The following is a 25,046-nucleotide window of genomic DNA, read 5'->3' on the forward strand; positions in this document are numbered from 1 at the left end:
GAATGTTGTCAGTCTAAAACTAGACATGCTACTGTGTTTTGGCTGTTTCTTTTTTTTTTCTTTTCTTTTTTTCTTTCTTTCTTTCTTTTTTTTTTTTTTTTGAGAGACAGAGAGAGAGCATGTGCAAGTGAGGGAGGGGCAGAAGGAGAGGGAGAAGGAGAATCTTAAGCAGGCTCCGTGCCCAGAGCAGAGCTGGACAAGGGACTCGATCTCATAGTCCTGGGATCAAGACTTGAGACAAAATTGAATCAGATACTTAACCAACTGAGCCACTCAGACACCACTTGACTCTTTCTTTTTAATCTCCAAAATTCTTAAATGTTCACCACTGATAGTTTCTTATCTGTATTAAACATTATTAGGAAAAGTACTTAATAGTCATTTGGGTTATATTAAGTTCAAAATCGTTAAGATCACTGACAAGAGGCCAATACATCTGAATGTTAGAGGGACCCTACAGTAAACGTTTTATAATGGTTTAGTCAGAGCTGTAGAACCACAAAAATTATTTCTCAAACAAGCACATAGGATTTAGTCTACATCTACATCTAAGATTCTAATGGATGTCTGTTTTCTACTGTTTAAATTACTCCCTCCAAACACCAGAGTTGCACATAGGATGTATCCAGAATTATACTGAAGTTATTAGTGGCTACTTCTTGTTAATAAAGATGAAGCTTTTAGGATTAATCAATGAAGACTAAAAACTACTCAACCACGGGGGGGGGGGTGGATCATGATAAGCTTTAATTGTGGATTTTACAGTTTTACCCCAAACTTTAACAAAAATATGAATAATAGCTTCAAAACCTTTTTTTTTTAATGGCAAAAGTTTCCCATCAGATTCAGTGACCCACATTTATAGGGAATGTAGCTTTCTTGAACCGGGGGCTCCAAGGTCCGCCACGCTGCTCTGGCAAAAGGTACAATTTTACTTCCCAAAGAGAAAACACAGGCTTAAAGGTGCTATGGTATGAAACTGCCAGAAAGAAGTAAAGAAGAGGCTCATTTCTCAAAAAATGTGGAAAGACCAAGACCTGATGATATTATTTGAACTCCTAAATGCAGCCATTCCTGAGACCAAGAATGCCTCCCAGACTTTGACAATGATGTGAATCTCTAATTTCATTCCTTTCTCTTTAATCCATTTTGAATTAGATTTTGGTCACTAACCAATTAAAGAGTCTAAGATGTTGGTACTCATTTTTTTTTTTTTTTTAGGCTTGGTAGCTTATTTCCTATTGTTCTGTCAGATGTCACTTAGAGCATAACTGAGACCTTAGAATTTTCTGCTGCTAATTTCCTTGAAAACTAGATAATCTTCTTTGAAATGCATAAAGTAAAGCTAACCAGGCACATTAAAAGAGTCTAAGAAGCTCTCCTTCAGAAGAAAATTTTCCAGCTTCTCTCTTCTCCCCAGGCTGAGAAACACATCCCTCTCTCAGCTCCCACGGCAGCACCCGCATGGTAACTAGTGACTTACGCATCCGCAGACTCCTTGGGGACCAGGACCAGGTCTTTCATCTCTGTATCCCCAGAGCCTAACCAAGTACTTAGCATGTGGCAAGCCTTCAGGAAGTGCTTATTAAGTTAATGGGTCTCAGCACGACACGGCTATTTGCCTGGCCCTAGCTGGCTAGCTCACCTCCAAGTCTGAGAATAGCCAACCAAAATTTTCCATTCTCACATTCCTCACAATTGCCTTGCCTTCTCCTCTTCCCATTAACTAATCATTTTGCCCCCAACCTCATTTTGAGCAAATGAACAAAGCATGAACTCTTTCTGCGTATCTTTTCACCTTCACACCACCCATCTCCCCTTTCTTTCTGCCAATCTCAGGGCATAAAGTGCCTTCTCCTTGGTTCTCTTTCTTCTCCCTTCCCATACCCTGCATGGTCACCATCTTTTTTTTTTTAATGTTTTTTTAACGTTTATTTATTTTTGAGTCAGAGAGAGACAGAGCATGAACGGGGGAGGGTCAGAGAGAGGGAGACACAGAATCCGAAACAGGCTCCAGGCTCCGAGCTGTCAGCACACAGCCTGACGCGGGGCTCGAACTCACGGACCGTGAGATCATGACCTGAGCCGAAGTCGGCCGCTTAACCGACTGAGCCACCCAGGCGCCCCAGGTCACCATCTTATTCCACTTGCCATGCTCCTTCTTTCTCCAGAATATGCAACCTCTTCCTCTCGGCTGTCAGTGCCTTCTCTGAAGTGTGCAAGTCTCCCCCATCCTTGATCTAACATCTCCTTTTTTTTTTAATCCTTCCAGAAATTATTTTTTTTAATATATGAAATTTATTGTCAAATTGGTTTCCATACAACACCCAGTGCTCATCCCAAAAGATGCCCTCTTCAATGCCCATCACCTACCCTACCCTCCCTCCCACCCCCCCATCAACCCTCAGTTTGTTCTCAGTTTTTAAGAGTCTCTTATAACATCTCCTTTTAATCATCCCTCTGACCTTCCATTCACAGCCAAGCTCCTGGAAAGATTGATCCAACGGGTTCACTCACTCCCATGAATACCTAAACCCCAATGCTACGAGCGCCCTGCCTCTCCCATTCCACAGAAATCTTTCTGAATAAACAACACCTGTCAAGCACTTGTACAACTTTGCAAACTATTTGGTCACTGATGTGGGGTTCCTATGAACTTTAGTTACTTGGCAATAATATTAAAATAAAACTCTGTGTTATAATGTTTCCCTAAAATGGGGAAGTCAAGCCATAGTACTAACGGCAAAAGGATAACATAACTGAGTATTTTGTTAGTGTAGATCTGCTATCAATGTATTCGTAGATAACAGTGCTATTGTAAACCTGGATTCCATATACAGTGTGAGAGTCATAAATATAAGTAATATTGTATGCACAAAATTATTTCTAAATCATAAAAATTTGGGGGTGCTGGGTGGCTTAGTCGGTTGAGCGTCCGACTTCGGCTCAGGTCATGATCTCATGGCTCATGGGTTTGAGCCCTGCACCGGGCTCTGTGCTGACAGCTCAGAGCCTGGAGCCTGCTTCCAATTCTGTGTCTCCCTCTCTCTTTGCCCTCCCCTGCTCATGCTCTGTCTCTTTCAAAATAAACAAATATTTAAAAATTTGTTTAAAATAAATAAGTAAATTATAAAAATTTTAAAACAAAATCTTTTTTAAAGCATCTTAATATCTAGATAAGTGATAATCAGGATATTACATTTAAATGTATACAAATTTGTTCTCACATCAAAAATTTAATCTATAGAGAACGGTTGCTCACAAAATATTTTAAAATATTCACAAATCATTCAAATAATTATATTTAAAATCATCGCAGTTTTGGAATGAATCCCTTTGTGATCAACTGTCACCCACAAATTATAAAAACATGTTAAGAAAAAGAAAGAGTAGGCGAAACTTATGGTTGAAAACATCTCATTTCTTAAAAACATGTTTACCATTAAGATGGCATCAATAATTTTTTAACTGTGACTAAAGGTTTTGGGAAATTACTGAAAATCAGAATGGAAGATAAAATTGTTTTAACTTAAGAAATAAGTTTTTGATTCTGACAAATTTGCCCAAATTCCATATAAAATCACTGGCATAACAAAGATCAAATTCCTACTGAATACCATTAATGAGATTTAATGTTCTTCAGTCTATTCAATATCAGATGTGACAATAGGTACACCCCAAAAACAGAATCTATTTGTATAAGATACAGGCAATTGACATCAGAAACCATACTAAGGAGAGACCTTGGAGAATAGTGGGATCATCCAACTAAATTTTTTTTTAATTGCACCAATTCAAAATTATTTTCCTAAAACTTTAAACCAGGTCTAATACCATGCCATTAACACACATAGACATTTTGCTGCAAAATTTAAGTGCATTTACTCTGTCTTACATGTCTTTTGGATTGAGAAGTGGTAAAGTTTCAGAGGAGACGGCAAGAACTGGAAAGCGTTCCCAATACTATCAGCTCCTTGTGTGCATCTGCAGAAAGATTGGCCATTTGTCAAAATATCAACAAGTAGAGATTAATAATGTGCAAGAAGCTACATAATTTTTAGAAATGTGCTGGACTTGCACCCTAGTGCATTATTAGGTGTGATCGAAACATTCCAAAAGCTATGAAAACATCGGATGTTGTAGAAAATGATTTTTCAATCAAACAAATAGGTGGCTGATAAATCAAAGGATTTGGTGATAGTGTTGTACAAATCTGAATTTACTTTGGGTTTAAAATTTCTTTATCATATGCTGAGTCTTTAGAAAGACTTCTTTCTAAAAAGGTTAAACACAGAATTACACGTATTTTCTTACTTTCAAAATTAGAAGTGATTCTTCAGCTAAATTCCAAAATGGATTTTGCAAAAGAGTGGAAAGCATATAAAAAAGTATTCTCTCCAAACATGTAAAAATCAACAAAACCATCCTCTTAGATAGGACAAGATTATAGTTTTTTGATTTAGGTATTTCTCCACAGCTCCCATAAAAAAGATAAATACTGATATTTAATTACTATTCTGAAATATGTATTGCTTATATTGGATGCAATATTATTCCAACTTAAATTTACCTTTCAAGGCCAATAATTTGAGCAAAATGAAAGAGCAACCCTTTAAAAGAAATAAACGCTGAAACAATTGAAGATTTGCAAAAACTCTGTAGATGATACAAACATGATTCACAGATTTTAATTTTACTGATAACATAAGATTAAATTTTTTACAGTTGAATTACCTTTACACATTCTGGCTCTTTGTTTATTTAATACAAACTTCATAGTAATGCACCCTGCATTTCATGGCTATTGCATGGTATATTACTTTAGCTTGTACATATATAGTTATTACATAGCAACTCATATTCTATTCTGAATTATCTGAAAAAGTTTTGGAGTTTGTGGGGACAGTTTATCAAGAGACTTAGTAGCATGTCACAAATTTTAAAACACAGAAATTGTTAACCAACTCAACTGAACTTAAAGATAGCTATTCTATTCATTCATATGAGCTGAGAGAAGTGATGATGTGATATTGATTTAATTCCATCATAATTAAAATACTGTTATAATTCACATATTAAACATTTATTTATAGGTCTAAAAGCTTTATTGTTGTGGAACAATGTTGATACTATTGTTTGGATGAGATAACGGAATCAGTATGTTACTTTATGAAAATCCTCTCTTAATATTAAAAAAAAAACCTTATTTTGTCAAATGTTAACATGAAATGTCTTCTAAAACCTCTTGCATGCTTACTGAGGATCAAATCTGGAGAATTCAATCCTACAAATTAAAAGTAATCTGAAACCACACACACACATACGTGCACGCACACGCACATGCACACACACACTCAGTTTGGGGTGTCACGCTTGAAATGTTTCTATTTTTTAATGTCTATTTATTTTTGAGAGAGAGAGAGACAGAGACAGAGACAGAGTGTGAATGGGGGAGGGGCAGAGAGAGACAGACACACACAGAATCTGAAGTGGGCTCCAGGCTCTGAGCTGTCAACACAGAGACCGACGCAGGGCTCAAGCTCACAAACCAACACCATGACCTGAGCTGAAGTCGAAGGCTTAACGGACTGAGCCACTCAGGCGTCCCTTACATGAAATGTTTCTTAATCTTTCCTGATTTGGTCCCTTTAAGAACATAAGGAGTCCTATAGGTTCCCTCCCTCCATTCCAGACATATTATATACACACAGACCCCTGGCTAAAGCCTGACATGGGAACTCTCCTAAGGAAAATGGGCCCCAGGTTAGTCAATTTTTCTTCAAACAAGATGATTTTCCTTTTGTGGTCCCCAAAGGATCATAAGACATAGTTTAGTTTTGTTTTGACTTGTTTTGTATTGTTGTAAGAATTCTAAAATAAATTCTTCTAGTGTTTCTCCTGTGGTAAAGTCACTAGAAGACATCAAACTGTTTTGGTTGGATCCTTATTCCTGAAGAAACCATGCACAGATTTTAAGCAACCTCATAAAAATCCACATGAGACCACCCGTCCAGTCTGCCCAATTCCTTAGACCCATTCCCTCAGCTGTTTGATCTCATCTCTTAGGCTTTTGGAAGGAGGATATTCAGAAGGACTAGCTAAAGACTGTCCCATACATGTGGCAGAAACATATTTTTAAAATTTCACATGCTCAGTACAAACTGTAAGCACATCACTGTGGAGGTGACTGGGAACTTCTTCCTTGTTATAATAAGAGCAAGAACAATTATTATTATTATTATTATTATTATTATTACATTTTTGAGTAGTTTAATTTTCTAAACAACCACAAAGCAATTCTAATTTAATTCTTTCTCACATGTTATGGATAATTATATTGTGTGGGGGGGGGGGGCGGGGAAAGAGGCCACGAAGAGACTAAAAAAAAAAAAAAAATCCTGTGACCTCCTCGGCTGCATCACTGAATTTATAGTCAGAAGACCCCCCCCCCCCATCTCTGCTGCTTACTGTGTGGCCATAAGCACGTCTAAGTTCCCCAACTCTGCTTCCTCATCATTAAAACAGGCATAATACCACCCACCAGACAGAGTTGTTGTGAGGTTTAAACTAGATAGCTCATAACCTTTCTTCCACTCTAATTTTCAATCCTTACACTGAAGTGTCTCTATACTTCGTCAGCATGCATCTTGTATTCTAGTCACACCAAACTCCTGAAGCTTCTCTAAAAATGTCATCTTCTGAACACCCAGGTGGCTCAGTCAGTGATGCATCAGACTTGGTTTCAGCTCAGGTCATGATCTCACTGTTTGTGAGTTCAAGCTCCACATTGGGCTCTACACTGACAGGGCAGAGCCTGCTTGGGATTTCCTCTCTCTCTCTCTCTCTCTCTCTCTCTCTCTCTCTCTCTCTTTCTCTCTCTCTCTCTCTGTCCCTCCCCTGCTCATGCTCTGTCTTTCTCAAAAATAAATCAATAAGCTTTAAAAAAATGAAAATGCATAATTAAAAAAATAAGTTAAAATGTCATCTTCATTCTTTCCCTTTGTTTCAAAATCCTTCTTCATCTGTTTACTTGGATAGTATAGATTAACGCATCAACACTCAAGAAACCCTTTCCTGACCATCTCCAAGTTGAATGAGCTCATCCTCCAGGCCCCATGATCAACCTGTACAAATGTAATATTTACCTGTCTATTGGTCCAAATCCCAGACCACACTCTACATCCCTCGAGTTCCTAAACTGTGCCCTCCATCTCTTCCATCTCAAATTTTGTACCTAGCACATGCCTAACCCACAGTGTGGGGTGTGGGGGGACTCAATGGATGATTAAATGAACATACGGCATACAGAAAAGAATTGGGCTTGGTTTTTGTGATATTAGTAGATTCGGAGTAGGTTAGCACAATCTGAAACTTAAACCCTTAGAGATGACGGAGCCTATGCGTGCCCTGATATCACTTCATTTTTGTGATTTAAACAATAACTGCTGGTCTTCCTGAGATATGTTTTATAAAGAAAATGAAAATCCTCATCAAATGAATCCCACATATGGTCAGCACACTCTCTTAAGAATGTTTTATCTTGTTTGTATTAAGTTAGCATCAAGGTCTTTCAGCTTACAAATCCCATGAAATAGGAAAACTGACATACAAGACTTCAATACACCACAAAGCTAAATTGTAAGCATGCTTTTCTCAGGTTTCAGTGTGGTCACTGAATTCAACTGCTTAGCAGTAGAATTTGAAGGCTTATATATACTTCCTGCTATTGGCCCGTATGATTCTTTATTAAAACAATTATATCTTCGTGCCAAAATGTACATAGTCTCTTTCAAATAACAGTAACGGCAGAGAAAGAAAACTAAATTCAAATAGTCATTTTCTGTAGCTAAAAATTACAGAACTATTCCCAATTTGATAGAAGTTATAATTAGAACCATTCAAAAGGGACAAAAAAATAGCAATAAAGCAAGAAACAAATAAACCCTAAGAGTGAATCACAGTACTTTATACCAAATAAACACATACATCGCTGGGGTTCTTGTGCTAAGGAACTACATGACAAAAGAGTCTGACTGCAGGCAGATGATTACGTGGGCAGAAACATGCGGGATAGAATTTAAAGCAGAGAAATTGGAGTCAGGTGAGCAATTAGGTTAAAAATCTCCAGACAGTGGGACTCTGGGGGCATGTGGTCCGTTGTGGGGCTGAATGAGCTGTGTTTATACTCCTGCATTTCTAGACCTTGGGAAACTCAACCTTTCACGTAGAATGACGATCTTAACTAATACTCAGTGTTGTGGGGTGAAATTTCTGTTCTACAATTCACCTACTTTACCTTCCTTCACTGGTAACGTTTTCCTTCCAAGTCTCATTCTTACCGATGACACAACAAACAAACAAAAAATCTTTTAACTTGACAACTGAAAGGAAAATTTTTTTCCTCCCTCATCCTTCTTCCCAAGGTGGCGTTGTCTGTGTGGAGAGGAGCATCTGGTTCCTGTATCCCCTGGGTTTTCTCTGGCTTCGCTGAGATGTCCTGCAATGTGCCGTCTGCTGGGAATCCTCTGTTAGTGAGACTGATTTCTCTGACCTGGTTTTTGATGGTGTCGGCCTGGTACCCACTGCTGATGGCCATGAAGCTTGCCTTCCCTCCATTCTGCATCCTCCAGCACCTGGCCCTTTGGTCCACTTGTCCTCTCAGAATGGGAACGGTGGAGAGCAAATGGGGAAGAAGAAGCTTTCAGCTGCTTTCTCTGCTGGACATCTTGCCATGATGAAGGGTCTGCAACTTTCCCAGGCTTTTCCCAAGTGAAAGGGAATACTGACTGCCGAATTCAGACAGATTTATTAATATGTAATTCTCCCCTCCCAGTTTCAAGATCCCACCATACGGTCACAGGATGCGGAAGTGAAAATGTTCTGTCACCCTTCTGGACCTACTTCTCTTCCAGTGATTCTCTCCAGTCCTGTGACATTTGCTCCTTCTCATATGGTGGGAGCGCCCATGAGTTCTGATCTGTGCTCTGCTCTGCTCTTTTCTGCTCCACGACCCCTCCTCCAGGTTCTGATTTATAAGAAAACCATTACATACGCCCCTCTTTTTTTTCTTCCTCAAAAAAGAATGGCTTCTGCAAATAAAAGGTGCTTACATAGCAAGACTATGATCTTGCTATCAATGTGACAAATTCTATTTGGAAGTTCAAAGCCGCATTATAACTCTGCTGTTCTCAGCTGGGTCTTTCCTTCCCAAGAAATAATGGGTGTTATTGATTTAATGAGGCAGGAGAATCAAGGCACAAGTAGGAACTTGTCATTAGGAATCCAAATACATCATTTTAATATCTCCAAAGTATCTTCAATGTGCATCTCAAGTCCAAATATACAAACAGTTCAGAAGAACTCATTTCTATGAAGTTATATTTAACTTGAGCCATTCTTAATGGTTTCAATAGAATTAACAAGTTGTGCTTTTTTGTGCAAACTTTTCATTCATCAGAGAAAACAGAACAGAAATAAAAATCACAGATCTCACTAAACAAAAAAATCCAAAGTCTACTGGCCTAAAAGAATTTCCCATTGTTAATGTGTGGGGCAATTACTGTAAAAGAAGATGGTTTCTAACATGGAGAAACAGAACTCATGACCAAAATATCACTTATTTGATTCTCATAAGGATGGTTCTGAATTTATAATATTGGAGCCATATTAACTCTCCACCATTCCCAATGATATTCTAAATAGCCATTGACAGGGAGGTTGTCATAATCTTCCTTTTCTGGGAGAAATAAGTAACCAAACCAGGAAGTCCAACAAAGTAAGCGATAAAAGCTAACATTGACGGACTCTGCTATTCTGTGCCAGAAACTGCTCTCAGGGCAGTACGTGTGTTATTTATTCTTTGCCATCGTGTTTCGAGGTAGTGTCCTCATTTTGAGTTGACGAATTAGGAAATGGAAGCACAGAAAGGTGAGTGGCTTTCTCAGCAGCACTCAGTAAATAAGTAGTGGAGTCAGAACTTGAACTCGGGCAGACTCATCCAACCCCTGTGTTAGTGCTGCCTCACAGGCGAGGAAAACGTGAGGGCCCTGAATGTGACAGGTAAAAAGAAAAGAACGAGGCACAAATGGCTCTGCTATCTTTATAAGGACAAAAGAAGGGACTGAGATTCCATATTAGAGTTGGCATGCCTAATAATTCCCAGAACCATATGTTTCAAATGACCCGATCATTGGGTCTTTCGTTTCTGATCATTTGACATTTTTAAGCATGAATCATCGAATGAAAAATATTACAGGGCTTTCTTTTGAACACATTGTTTATTTGTCACCAAGAGATCTCAGATATACTTTAAACAAATTCCTTCTCTAAAGGAAAGACTACATACCCTCATGAATGGCATAATCCAAAAATAGAAATTATTTAAAACAGCTCTAACACCTTTTCTAAATTTCCTACATTGTGAAATGACAGCAGTGTCTCCCTTTCAACACTGCCTTCTAGTCAATGTAAAAAGAAATAAACCATCCCCACATGCTCATATTTGGTGTTTACTTTTCCGTCAGTCATCTAAAACGGGACGCAGGAAAAGGGATGTGTCTGTCTCTGTTAGAGAGAGAAGAAAAGTGAAGGAAAGAAAATCTAATGCAACAAGAGAGTTGCCAGATTTGGAACTGATTGAAAGAGTTTCGTGTCACCAAACATTTTTCAAAGACCGATCAATCTGCAACTCTTTTTATAAACCAACCTGTAATGACTGGTGTTTCCACACATTTTCTTCACACAGTTGCTTCTGAGTTTGGCAGTGCCTTTGATTTGAAAACGAATTTCAAACTTTAGATGATCACACAGAACCTTTTTGGCATCACGGAAAAGAATATTTAGATCATAAAGACTTAAAGGAATGTAAGCTAGAGTTCCAAGTAGTTTAAACTTTCATTACAGAGATGCCGAAAGCCACATTGCTCTGCTTACACAAGTATGTTTATAAGTGATGCCATTTGTAACTCTGACTAATTAAACGAGAATTTAAAAGGGTGTGAGAAAGAAAGGCACGGATTTAAAATTAATATTAAGTGAAAAATATAAATTCTGCAGTATAGCAAATACCAAGAGAGACCCAAGCATCACCATGAGATTGCTCCTATTCACATCTTCTGGCATCAAGGGAAAACCACCTTGGAAAAACCAACAAATCCTTAAAATAACAGAGAAGTGCCAGCACTAACAGTGGTATACTTAGTAATCCCTGGGAAAATTCAAAGAAAGTAGAGTAATGAAATTTGTCACCTGCTGACTGGTTTCTGCTGCTTCAGAAAACAAAGAGCCCAGCAGACCAGGGTTCAGAATGTACAGCCAGAAAAGAAGGGAATTCCTAACTGCAAAGTAACTGACTCCATTATGAACACAAATCTCATTAACCTTCCTCCCAGTCCCCAAACCGCTGGTTCTCAAAAACTTAGTCCCCAGCCGGCAGCATCAACATCTTCTGGGAACTTGCTACAGACACAAATTCTCAGGCTCCACCTAAGACCTGCTGAATCAAAACTCTGGGGATAAGGCCTGGTAATCTGTGTTTTCATCAACCCAAAAGATTATCTTAATGGACACTAAAGTTTGAGATCCACTGCCTGGAATGGCACCACACGATCCGTAAAAAGTAGAGATGCCCATCTTCAGTCTGTGAGTCGCAACAGTTCATAGTTACTGAGGGCTTTACCGCGAGCAAAGCCTCTTCATGACACATACATATATATATAATGTGTTATATATATATGTCTTTATGACTTATATGTATTACTTAGATTCACCCATGTAATCCTTATGGGCAACTTTGTAACTGCTATGCCCATGCAACTCACCAGCTCAACAGGGCACAGTGAAATTAAGTCCTAAGAAAAGCCAGTGCTACTATGAAAACAGTAAGTTTCTTGAATGTCCAGCTACCGGTAGACGCAGAGGCAAAAGCAGAGGAACGAAGAGAGAATTTTCATGTGTCTCTACAGCAACATTTACAGCTAAAAAAATCTTCATAATATTTTGAAATTTCTTTTGAAAGACAAACAGGTCAAGGTCTAGTCTTTTCCCATTCCCCTCCAGAATGGGATCTGGACCGAGTGCAGCTAGCCAGACACAGTGAGTAGTAGTTTTGGTGGTAAGTGAGGTGGCAGGCACCATACTACACTGTCCTCAAGTCTGACCAGCACATTCCTCAAATACCGTCTTTTCCATCCCCACGGCCAGCTCCACAGCCTTAGGAAATCAATGGATATTCTTAGCATCACTGGACAGGAAACATAAAATAATTCATTTCTGATCATTTGACATTTTTAAGCATAAATCATCTAATGAAAAAATTAGATGAAAATAAAGAAACAAAACATGATGGGGTCGAAGTGTTTAAACGACAGCTAAAATTGGGGGGGGGGGGATAGCAGCCTCTTTTTATCCCCTTATTTAGTTCTGTTACCTCTTTTAGTGATCTAGGCTTGAAACCTTGAGGTCTTTTCGAGCATTCCTTTCTCTTTATACTCTCATCCAAGAAATCACCAAAGGCTAAAAGGATTTTGCTCAGACTCTTGTATATGTCACTTGCTTCCCATTCCAATTTCCCTTACTTTATCTCAGGACCTTATTATCTCTTCCTAGATTCCCACAGTGGTGTCTGACCTCCTGATACTTATCATGGAGACAGCTCTCAAATAAAGCCACTTTTATCACGACACTTCCCTGCTCAAAACCCATCCAAAATACTCCGTTACTGACAAGGTAAAGTCCAAACTCCTTAAACATAAATATAAGCATCTTCACAGCTTGGCTCCAGCTTTATCTCCAATGGTTTCTTTTTGTGAATCCTAAATTTGAATCACAGTTGTACATTCACTGTCTCCAAAACATTTCATGGATGTTCCAGTAACTGTTCTTCATCCCTCTTCACAGCTTCAGACAAACAATAATGGATGTAAAATGTAAAGTGAGAACAGGCATTAAGGCATGGAATACATTAATGTCTGTTTACTATCCCAGATTTAATTACAGACTAGTGCTTCCAATTTTATTATTCTGCCATATTGAATTTATAGCCATTAGAAGAAAATAATAAGTGTCTAAAGATTTAACATGGGTCTTTGGTTAGCCTATATGGCAGCATTTGGATTAAATATGAAGCCTGCACTTTCAGATGCCAAAGATAAAAACGTTGATATAGGAAGAGGGCTTCTACTCTAGAGTCCTGAGGTCATGAGGTGAAGCAAACATCCAACACCCTCCTTCCTCTCTCCACAGAACCACCACCAAGGAAGTTTTCCTGGGATTTGACCAGATCTGTCGTTGAAGGAACAGGATTTCCTATTTATCCTTAGGGAGTAACCATCCAACTACCAAAACCATTCAACAGAGTCCTTCAACTCTAACTAACAAGAATCACCAACATTTAAGGGAGACCAATGGAATGATAAAAAGGTTCCAAACAGAACAAATCCCTATGAAAAAAGAATTTCTGAAAGAAATAAAAAGAACTTTTCAAAGGACTGTAATTATTATAATCAACAAAACTAAAGAAAATATTGCATTCTTTAAAAAAACCATTGTGGATATGAAAGAAGAATAGGAAGAAAAAGGAAGAGAAGGAAGAAAAGAGTTAGCATTTTTGGAAATTGAAAGCAATGTGGCTGAAATAAAACAAATCAATAGATGAGTAAACAATAAAGTGGATATGAATATGAATATGAGTAAAGTTTCAATTAATGATTCAGAAAATTATAAGAAATCTTCCAGAGTAGAGTAAAAGGGACAAAAAATTGGCCTTAGCAAAAACATTAAGAAAAAAAAAAACCATAAGGAATCAAAGCATGTAGTGTAAGAAACAAAATTAGCATTCTTTACCAACAGTCTGATGTCTAGCAAAACATTTAGAAAATTATTAAAATAAATATGAGTTTACTAAGCCAGATGGAAACAATGTCAACATAAAATCAGTAGCTATCTTACATGCTAACAGTCACAAATTAGAAGATGAAACCCATAAAGATTTCATTCAGAATTCAAATAACACTCATATAATAACTAAGAATAAAGATCAAGTAAATGTGCAAAAGATATTTTTAGAATAACTGTCAATCTTATGAAGGACACATAATAAAGCTTAAATCCTAGAGAATACCATGTTTCTGGGTAGGAAGATTCAATATTGTAAAAGTGTGAATTTGCCCCAAATTAATTTATAAATTAAAGAAAATCCTTCATTATACTAAAATCTATGTAAAATACATTCATGAAATGAACAAAATCATTTCTTAAAAAGAAGAAAATTTGGCCTGACATACTATGCAAATACAGTATTTAAAAATCATCAAGTAATCTAGAGATACATAGACTGGACAGTAAACAGAATAGAGAATCCAGAAAAAGATCCATGCATACATGAAATTTATCATGCTAATGGTAATATTTCAAACCAACAGGAAAAAAAAAGACTAACAACAATAAATGGCATTGGGATACATAGCTTTTTACTTAGTTAAAAAAAAACTAAGTTATATTATTATCTTATCCCACACCATAGACAAAAATTCTTGATATAATAAACAGCTAAAAACAAAGCTATAAAGTGTCAGAGAAATAATGAATTTTAATTACTTTGAGAGGACAGACCTTTTTACATAAGACCCAAAGCTCAGTCTCCATAAAGGAAAAAAAAAAAAAAAAAACCCGACTTATTCAACTACATTAAAAACCAAATATTATATTTGGCAAAAAATAAGTAAGTTTTTTTAAATTTTTTTTTACATTTTTATTTTATTTATTTTTGAGAGAGACAGAGCACAAGCAGGGGAGGGGCAGAGAGAGACAGGGAGACACAAAATCCCAAGCAGGCTCCAGGTTCTGAGCTGTCAGCACAGAGCCCGACATGGGGCTCGAACCCACAAACTGTGAGATCATGACCTGAGCCGAAGTCAGACGCTTAACCGACTGAGCCGCCCAGGTGCCCCAATAAATTTTTTTTTTTAACACATAAAGCTAAAAGGCCAGCATCACTCAGGAAACAAGTTTACTGTTTATAACTAGAAAAAAGGATTAAGATCTATAATATACAAAGTTAAGAACCTCTTAAAATCTAAAAGAAAAATGGGCAAAGGATTTTAACAGGACAAATGGACAGAAAAAAAGTTCTCATTCTCATTTTTAACCTAGGAATCAAAGAGCCAGTGCTAATGTTTATGAAATGCAAATGCCACCACCGCTTTTTGAGTCACAGGAGTGAAAGCTGCAAAGATGGATGGCCTCTAGTACTGGTGACGGTGTGAGAAAACAATTCTCCATTCAACGTTGATTGGAGTACAAATCAGCACAGCCCTCTGAGAAGCATTTTGGTTGTTTTTACTGAAATGTAAATTGTGCTTACTTGCTCTACCAGAATTAATACTTCAAGGAATTTATTCTAGAAAAACTTGCACGTTGTCTTACTCCATGTATCTAAACATTTCAAGCCACATAAGCGCCATCTAAAAAATTTTGTTATTCCCATATACCAAATGTGCATCCTTTAAAAATCATTTGATATTTAAATAATTAATCATTAATATAACGTAATATATAAATAATTAACGATTTTAAAACAATTAAAAGCATTCTTTAAAAACACTGACTACATTCCTTCCCATTGCACAATTACCCTTAACCATTGCATAATATTTACATGGAAATTCTCTGCCTCTATTTTTAGATACTGTGTGCAACTTTATTGGGTCCGCTGAGTCAATAATTGTTCTGGGCTGCAGACCACTGCCATAGGCAAAACAATAACCCCTCAAAGATGTCCACACCCTAATCCCCAGAAACTGTGAATGTGTTATTTTACATAGCAATAAGGGCCTTCTGAGTGTGATTAAATCAGCAGGTTTGAGATGGGGTGATTACCCTGGGTAACCTGGGTGGGCCCAGTACAATTACAAGGGTCCTTTTAACAGCAAAAGGAAGGCAGAAGAATCTGTTTCAAAGTGAGGTATATAACAAAAGGAAAGACTCAAATGTCCATTGCTGTCTTTAAAAGGTGGAAGGGGACCATGAGAGAAAGAATATGGACAGTTTCTAGAAGCTGGTAAAGGCAAGGGAATTAATTCTCCCCTAGAGCCTCCATAGGAATTTAACCCTGCAGACATCTTGATTTTTAGCCCAGTGAGACCTATTTCAGATTTCAGACCTGCAGAATTATGATAAATATGTATTGTTTTACTATGTAAAAAAAAAATGTTTTAGCAATAATAGAAAACCAACACAATCAGACACTGTTACAAATACTAAGATATCCTCCTGCCTTTGAGATCACAGTCCTTCCAGTGAAGGAAATAGATACAAATTACAATTCTTAAGATACATACTAAATGTCAAAGATATAAGACTTCCTGATTCTTTTTAATGATGCATAGTTTCATTATATCTGCAGATAGTCTCACTTTAGAAATCTGTAGATGTCTGCATGGTACATAAAATTGATTTGGGTGGTTTGTTATTATTGACCGAAAGTAAATAAACTTACAACTTTGTCCTAAATATCTTAGTGTTTGCTATTAGGACATTCTTCACATCTTTCTGAATTCTATAGATAATGTCATAAAATTATTTATTATTAAAATAGGGATAAAGGGTCATTCACTCTCTATATTTCATACCCAGCTTCACTTAAGAGTTTGGCAACATTGGTTGCCTAGGTGGCTCAGTCAGTTAAACATCCAACTCTTGGTTTCAGCTCCGGGCATGATCTCAGGGTTTGAGTTTGAGCCGCTGTTGGGCTCTGCTGCTGGCAGCATAGAGCCTGCTTGGGCTTCTCTCTATCACTCTCTCTCTCTCTCTCTCTCTCTCTCTCTGCCCCTCCCTCGCTCTCTCTCTCTGTTTCTCTCAAAACAAATAAATAATTTAGAAAAAAAAGAGTCTGGCACACATTAATTATAATACATTATTGAGCATCTATGCATAAAATATAGTTTAATAGATATTGAATCCTGAAATTTTTAGAAAGTAAACAAAATGTGTCAGTTAGAACTTCTTAAATGGAATTTAATAAATAAACCACATGGGAATTTACTCCTGGGGAAGAGAATTGCTGGCATTGCCCCCAGGTGTTATGGCCAGCCGCACCTGCAACAGTAGTGTGAACCTGCCCGCAGCAGGGACAGAAAATGATTAGCAAATAAACGCACAAATAGGAAGAACTTTGTTAGCTTGGAATTTGAAGGTTCTTCCTAGAGTAACTTCCAGTAGGTCTACTCACCAGCCACAACTAAAAGGAAAAAGGACAACTCAGTCTAGTTACTCCCTTGATGGAAAATTTCAAATATTTATAAGATGCTTTCCCTTGTGGTATATTTAACATTCCCTACACAAAATTTTCTCCAAATTAAATTGTTTTTATGCGACTTTCAGTATCAGTCAGGGTCAAGTCAAGAGACAGAAAGCACACCATTTCTCTTTTCAGAGACAATCCAATAAGAATTCCCCCCAAAGTTGTTAGCAAGGTAACTGAACGGATAAAAAGAGAACTCTAGGGCCACCTGGGTGGTTCAGTCGGTTGAGCATCCGACTTTGGCTCAGGTCATGATCTCACGGTTCGTGAGTTTGAGCCCCGCCCTGTGGGGCTTGCTGCTGTCAGCGCAGACCTCACTTTTGATCCTCCATACCACCCCTGCCCCCGCTCTCTGCCCCTCCCTTGCTCACACTCTCTTTCTTAAAAACAAATACAACATTAATGCACAGTGTTGAATGGTGTATGTGCACTGTGATATATTTAATCTGTTAAAAATGAGAGGGAGAGAGAGAGAGAGAGAGAGAGAGAGAGAGAGAGAGAGAACTCCAAGGTATTACAAAGTTAGCAATTCCTAGGACTAGGGGAAACAGTAGAAAATGTCGGCATTATTAAACCTAGGCCCTTAGAGGTAGAAATGGCAGAGTTAAAACTCAGACCCCTGAGAAGGTGCTGGCCACTGAGAGCCGGTTTCTCCGAGATTGGACATTTTGCAGTTAATTCTGCAAGTGCTGGAAAACTTCAAACTTGACTCAGCTGCCGCCACATAAAAGCCCTGCTGCCCGCAGGGGAAGGGTTGCTGGCATGATGAGTTCAAGAGCCACAGGTGAACTGGAGTCTACGGGAGGATGCAGAAAAATAGTAAAGAGGAAGTCTTTTTCTTGCTCCTCCCACCTTGCTGACTCCCTCTAGTGCCTCCTCTGTGCCAGCTTCAAACACAAGTCAGGCGGCAAAGCAGAAATGTGGTTTATTTATTTTTTTAATTTTTTAAAAAGTTTTATTTATTTATTTTGAGAGAGACACAAACAGGGCAAGTGGGGAAAAGGGCAGAGAGAGGGAGAGAGAGAGAGAGTGAGAGAGACAGAGAGAATCCCAAGCAGGATCCATGCTGTGAGCACAGAGCCAGATGCTGAGCTCGAACTCCCAAAACCACCAGATCACGACCTGAGCCGAAACCCAGAGTCAGATGCTTAACCGACTGAGCCACCCAGGCGCCCCCAGAAATGTGGTTTAGAGTCCCAGCTCCAACATCACAAAGCAGAATACAAAAGCATGGATATGAGGCTGAGAAAGAACTTAGTAACTGGTTCAGCCCTTCGAGGACGCACATTCACATTTCGTCTAAATGACAACGACACAATTCCGTTTCCACATAACAAGATGCACCTGTTAGTGCAAACGAAGACACCCTCCCTTGAAAATTAATAGAGACAAAAATCTTAACAGTCATGGCACCCATTCCTGTGCAATGCTACTGTATACCAAATCTGGCCACGGTCCCATCTGAATTTTCTCTCACCTGGTACCAACTGGAAAATAATCTCTAAAAAGCTATAAAACACAAAGAGGAAAAGACACATCGCTGCTACACTATTTATGAAACTGGTCATGAGTCTGTCACTGATTTTATAACGTCCTTCTTTTACTACCTATTCCAAGTTTCCTCCCCCTCAGCCAAAACTTCAGTAAGTCAGTGTTCTTACCTGATGAGGCAACCTGAACCCTCATTCCTGATGTGTCTGAATCCTGTTTCATTGTAACTTTTACCTACTGGGCATGGAAGTACTAAGAGGCTCCCAAGAAAATGTGCTGGTTTTCAGACATGGTCTTCCCTGCTCTCATTGTGTGGTACCAACCCTATTTTCCCTTGGCAGTCAGGATCGGCCACCCCAGCTAGCAGCTACCTTTGTTACCTGTTGCTTCAGTGGCATTTGAATCCCTACATAGTCAGGTGGCTGACTCATCTTCAGTTCAATGAATTGGTACTGGGTCACCTGGTAGAGGCTCTCTTTCCTTAGGAAATGTGACTATTAACCAGCAGAGCTTAATGTTGTAGAGAGAGAAGCCAAAATTCTGAGAATGGGCTTGTAGATATTACAATGAGTGGAGCCACTCCTAATTCCTTGGTTTCCAGACCCGTAGAAGACACAACACCAGAAGTGGGACTCTGATTCAAAGCAGATACTGCATTCTGTAAGACAGTGCCCATTCTTCCAGGTGCGGTCTCCATTCTACCCTTCCATGGGGAAAGCTGCTTCTGAGTGATGAGACAAGGGCCAGGACAAGTTAATTTCACAGGCTTGAGCCTATCACCACACAATTTTGTGGTGAGATGCTGCACGATGTTGTGCAAAGTATCATGATAATGGATAATACATTCTTGTGAATCCCTGGATGCTGGCAAAGGCATTATGGGTGGGGAAGGCAAATCCACATCAGGATTACATGCCAGTACAGGGAGGGGGGAAATCATGCCACCTCCATGATGGCATGTGTCCAATGTAATCAACCCACCCTAAGTGGTCTCTGCTATTGGCAGGGTAGGCACTACACAAGGCACTAAGCCTTGATGAGGAGAAATCTATATTGTTGAGCCCATTCATAGCCTCTATCCCTGCATATGGCTACTTTGTACATGGATCCATTGAGCAGGTACTCGGCGGGGGGTGGGGGGGGACTGAGAAAAGAGGTTTACTGACATCCATTAAAATATGCGTCATTTTGTCTGCTTGATTATTGAGAGCCGTTAATGAGCATGAACATGGTACACAAATATCTTCACACTCTATACCTACTCGGGGGGTGGGGGGCTGGGGGTCACAAATAAGACAACGGAAGCCTAGAGAGGTTTGGCAATTTCAGGGAAGTTCAACAACTTGTCCCAGGTTACAGAATAGAAACTAGAGAGACAGGACACTTCCTCAAATCCATTTGATTCAAGCCTACACAATCTCTCACTATTCTACAGTGCCTCTAAAAGAAGGAAGAAGAGGAACCAGAAAATTAAACTTAAACAGAGAAAGGACATGAACTATACTATCAATAAAGCTAAAAACAACAACAACAACAACAACAACAACACACCTAATTTTTAAAGTTTATTTATTTTTGAGAAAGAGAACACAAGCAACAGAGGGGCAGAGAGAGAGGGAGGGAGATAGAACCTAAATCAGGCTCCAGGCTCTGCACTGTCAGCACACAGCCCAATGTGGGGCTTGAACTCAGCAACTGTGAGATTATGACCTGAGCTGAAATCAGACACTCAACCGACTGAGCCACCCAGGGGCCCCAAAAACACCTAGTTTTTAACGGTGAGGCTCTTCACCAAGGTCAATGTTGCAAAGAGTTGAATAGACAAGATATGGGGTAAAAAATAGACTAATAGGAAATCATTTTTCACCTTTCAAATGAGAAATGGAGATATTAACCAAGTATCACTGGGTCCTGCCAGGTGTTGTAAGGAGATCAGCAGGATAATCAAAAGACAAGGAGGGGATAGCGGTGGGTGACAACAAAAAGAAGACCAGAAAGGAGTGACCAAATAGAGAGGGCTGAAGGGGGGCGAGGTAACATTAATAAAGGTCGTGTTAACGTTATGCATGTATGAAGGAAGTATGCAAAGACTGGGTGAGCAAAGCCAATGTTAAGTCCTGTATATTCTCCAAGTGCCCTAATAAAGGACAATTTATAATGGCATCTACTTCTAGAACCACTTAGATTATTAAACAATAGGTGAGTTCACCCAGCAACAGTGAGCGGGTACGTAGGAGGCACTCAACAAATAGGAATTAACAGTGACAACAGTAGTGATTAGAACAGTAGCTTACGTTTATTGAGGCCTTAACATGTACCAATACTGTGCTAAGTGATACTTGTGCTATCTCATTTCATCATCCCAGCGACCCTACAATTGTCAGTATTATAGTCACCAGTTTATAATTGAGGAAATTAAGGTTTAGAGATAAGTGACTTGTTCAAGGTTACATAATTAGTGACAGAGACAGCTAGAAAGCCCCCAGAAAAGATCATTTTAATAACCACCAGAATTGCTTCAGTCTGTCTCATCTTTAGCCTTTCTAATTATATTCAATGCTATATGTTGAAAATTATGGATATTCCAGTTTTGTAAGGATATCATGTGTTTTTTAGTAGTTTATTTTTATTCTATATGTCTAGGACACTTGGTATTAGAATCCTCTACACGTGAATTGGGTGCCAAGCCTTATTTGGAACTTTCATTTTCTTCCAGCTCAATGTAAAAATTCCTTATTATCTCCTTTTGATTATCCATTCTGCCTGTATTCAGTAAGCCAGTTTCCCATTGTTTATTTCCATAGTCTTCCAAACTTTAAAATTAGAGGTTACTCAGCTTCCTCTTTTTAAAGACAGTCCAAATTCCAAAGTATCAGAAAGTATGAATCATATGCTTTGGTAACTGTCATTTACTCAGTCCCTGGAATGAAAAAGTAGTTGAATGAATTTTTAACAAAGTTGAAGTCTGTTGGACACCTTTATAAATTATCCTAATTTTGCACGAGATCGAGTTCCATGAAATTCACACTGACTCTGTATCGGCAATGTAAGATTCCCCTACTGGAAGGAAAATCCACATGCATTATTAAGCAAAAATAATCTCGTTTTTGTTCACTATTATAAGCTAATAAAATTTATCAACAGCTTGTCTTATCTTTATGAATTACCTCCATTACAGTACTTTTATTATGAATTCTACTCTTCTGGCAATTTGCTTCGGAGATTTAAATCACACATATGCTGTCAGGATTCTTCTTTTCCTTTCCTTTTCTCAGTTCAAAGAATTTTTTTGTACCTATTGTCCATAAAGCATCTTGTGATGTCTTTTATACAATGTTGTTTCACTTCATTTTTTGTTTAACTATTTCAATTATTTATTTTGAAATAAGTTCAGACAAAAGAAAAGTTAAAAAAAAATAGTTAGAAAGAGCTCCTATGTATGCTTTACCTAGCTTCTCTTAGTGCTAACCTCTTACATAACTGGGTACAACTGTCAAAACTGAGAAACTAACATTGGTACAATGCTATTGACAAAATTATAGACTTTATTTGGATTTTAGCAGCTCTTCCACTAATATCCTTTTCCTATGCCAGGATCTAATTCAAGATTACACCACCACCACCACCACCATCATCATCATCATCATCATCATCGTCATCACGGGTGATATTACCAGACTGCAGAGTTAAAGTGTGTCTACCAGTTTTCACTGCTGTTAACTTATATTCTTCTTAGCGTCATTAATAAATATTTGGGGGAGGATGGTGATGTACTGAAAATATCCTGCTTCTCATTAAACATTCACACACTAATATAAGCATTTACTGGTGGATTTTGCCTACTGTAATTACTCTTGTGATGTTTTAATGGTGATTTTCTATTTCCTTCATCCCTTCTACATTTATTAACTATAATATTTCTGTAAGAAAGACTTGTCCCTTATTCTTACTTATTCATTCATTTAATCATTTATTATGTCAGTGTGAACAAATAAATATTTTATTATTTGAGGTATGATTCAAATACTTTTGGCTTTTTGGTTTTTATGCCTTTGTTTGGATTATTTGGTATTCTACATGTTCTAACTTACCATGGAAAGTTCTTTCAGGTTAGCTCCCATATCCTTTTGATATGTCCCCACACTTTTTTTTGGACCTCTATATTTTCTGGCATCACCAGATGCCCAGGTTTATCCTGAATTTTTCCTGCACAAGCCCTGGAACCAACTATTTTTCCAAGAAGCTCTGATAATATGCAATAAAAGAATAATATTTAGAGAGCAAGACCTGGGAGTTAAGTATGTTCATGACAACTGTGGATTCCCTGCTTCTATGACCTCACGTGTATGAATGGTAACTACTCATGCACATATATCTGTATTTGTTTCTGTATTTCTGTATCTGTATGTATTTTTAAAAAACAACAACAAATGAATTGATATTGATTCTAATCAAGCACCAGAGGACTCATTCTATTATTCTTACTGTGTTTATTTATAAATTCTTTTACAACAAAAGAAACCTGGCTTTCATTATCTACAATATATCTGCTTGTCTGTTCGACCCTATTACACATATGAAAGCGGTTTCAGGGGTGCTAACCCACGCCCATTTGAAAAACAAATTTACCAGCTACAGTACATTGTTTGTATGTGGTAATTTTTGTCTTTAGCCTTACTATATTCAGTCAAAAAACTGGCTTCCCAAGTCAGGTTAGCTCCTTCCTTCCCTACCCTCTGTAGTGTAGTTATGCTGTTCATTTGTCACAGTCAAGATCTGGGTTTCGTGACATCCTGGTTGATTTTTTATCAATTTTGATACTCTTCATACGATAGAGTGGTATGAGTTTTGACCAATACATAAATTTCTGTATTACCACCACAGCACCATATGGAACAGTGCAATCACCCCCAAAATTCTCGTGTGCTGTCCCCTCATAATCAATCTCTACCTCAACTCTTAACCACTATCAATCATTAACCTGTTTTCCAACTCTTCATTTTCACATCTTCTGGAATGTTATATAAATGTAATTAAATAATATGCAGTCTTTTGTGCCTGGCTTAAGTGCAGCAAGATGCACTTAAAATTTACCTGATGTGGGTGTGTGTGGCAGAGGTTGGTGGGGGCTGTTTGGTAACTTCCTGAATGATAACACAAATAGCTCCATGGATTTAGTCTTCAGTGAAACAACCATAGCTGGTGAAAACCACTTTTAAAAACAACCATTTAAAGTTTCTATAAATTATCCTAAGAATATACAGCAAAGGAAGAAATATTTATTCAATAAAAGCTACTAAATCTCAGGAAGAAGAGCAAAAGTCTGTGGCATTTGGGCCACAACCCACTCCCTCCACCAGTCCCCCTCTTTTAATCACCACTGAGATCAGCAGGATAAAACTCTACTCCCAGTGGGTGCCTCTAAGAACACAGGGCTCCCCATCCACCCAGCTCCCAACCAAGGGCTACAGTGTCTCTCCAAAAGTTATAGGCCAATAGCATTTCTTTTCTTTTATTTCTTTAATGTTTATTTATTTTTGAGAGAGAGAGAAAAAGAGAGAGAGAGAGAGAGAGAGAGAGAGAGAGAGAGAGAAAGAGAGGCAGAGAGAGAGGAAGATACAGAATCCAAAGCAGGCTCCCAGCTCTGAGCTGTCAGCACAGAGCCCAACGTGGGGCTTGAATTCACAAACCATGAGATCATGACCTGAGCCAAAGTCAACACTTAACCGACTGAGCCACCCAAGAGCATTTCTCATTGCCAAACCTCCCCTACTCCCAAGCTCAGTACTGCAAATTCTCTATTTCAGGCAAGAAGTGTTAGAGGTATAGGGCTATCTTTTTCCACACAGCTCTGACTCATAGAACATGGTTTTGACCCCAGGGATGACAGGCCAAGAATACTGAGATCCCAGTTACTCCTGTCCCACCTTGCTCATAGAACAGAGATTCCCTAACTGGGAAAGGCAAACCAAAAAGACCAGAAGTCACCACTTCCACCAAGTGCTCTGCTCATAAAGCAAGGATGACACTCTGAGAGAAGCCACCACTGTCCCTGACTAGATCTCCAGAGCAGTGCCACTGAGATTTTGCCCACAGACTGAAGGAAGTGATAAGAACAGGAAGATCAAGAGTTCTCCCAAAGGAATTGACTGTATTTGGAAAGAGTATGGGGAAGTCTAGGACTAAGGATGCTCTCAAAAACAATGGAGATCTGCTGATAGGCAATTAATAGGAGGCTAGTAGCTATATGAGAGCA

At 38.4% G+C, this 25,046-nt stretch overlaps 1 protein-coding gene and 1 long non-coding RNA gene across 4 annotated transcripts in view; one reads left to right on the forward strand and one right to left on the reverse strand.

Annotated features, from left to right (window-relative positions):
• SUGCT (succinyl-CoA:glutarate-CoA transferase) overlaps window positions 1-25,046 on the reverse strand; it is a 760,453-nt gene that overhangs the window by 327,553 nt on the left and 407,854 nt on the right. The gene's annotated exons all lie outside the window — the stretch shown is intronic.
• On the forward strand, window positions 12,611-13,683 carry LOC123384151. The gene is made up of 2 exons (XR_006594838.1): window positions 12,611-12,726; window positions 13,243-13,683. It is a non-coding gene; the product is annotated as an uncharacterized LOC123384151 (long non-coding RNA).

The sequence above is a fragment of the Felis catus genome, chromosome A2, assembly GCF_018350175.1.
Source record: "Felis catus isolate Fca126 chromosome A2, F.catus_Fca126_mat1.0, whole genome shotgun sequence".
In the NCBI taxonomy this organism is placed as follows: domain Eukaryota; kingdom Metazoa; phylum Chordata; class Mammalia; order Carnivora; family Felidae; genus Felis; species Felis catus.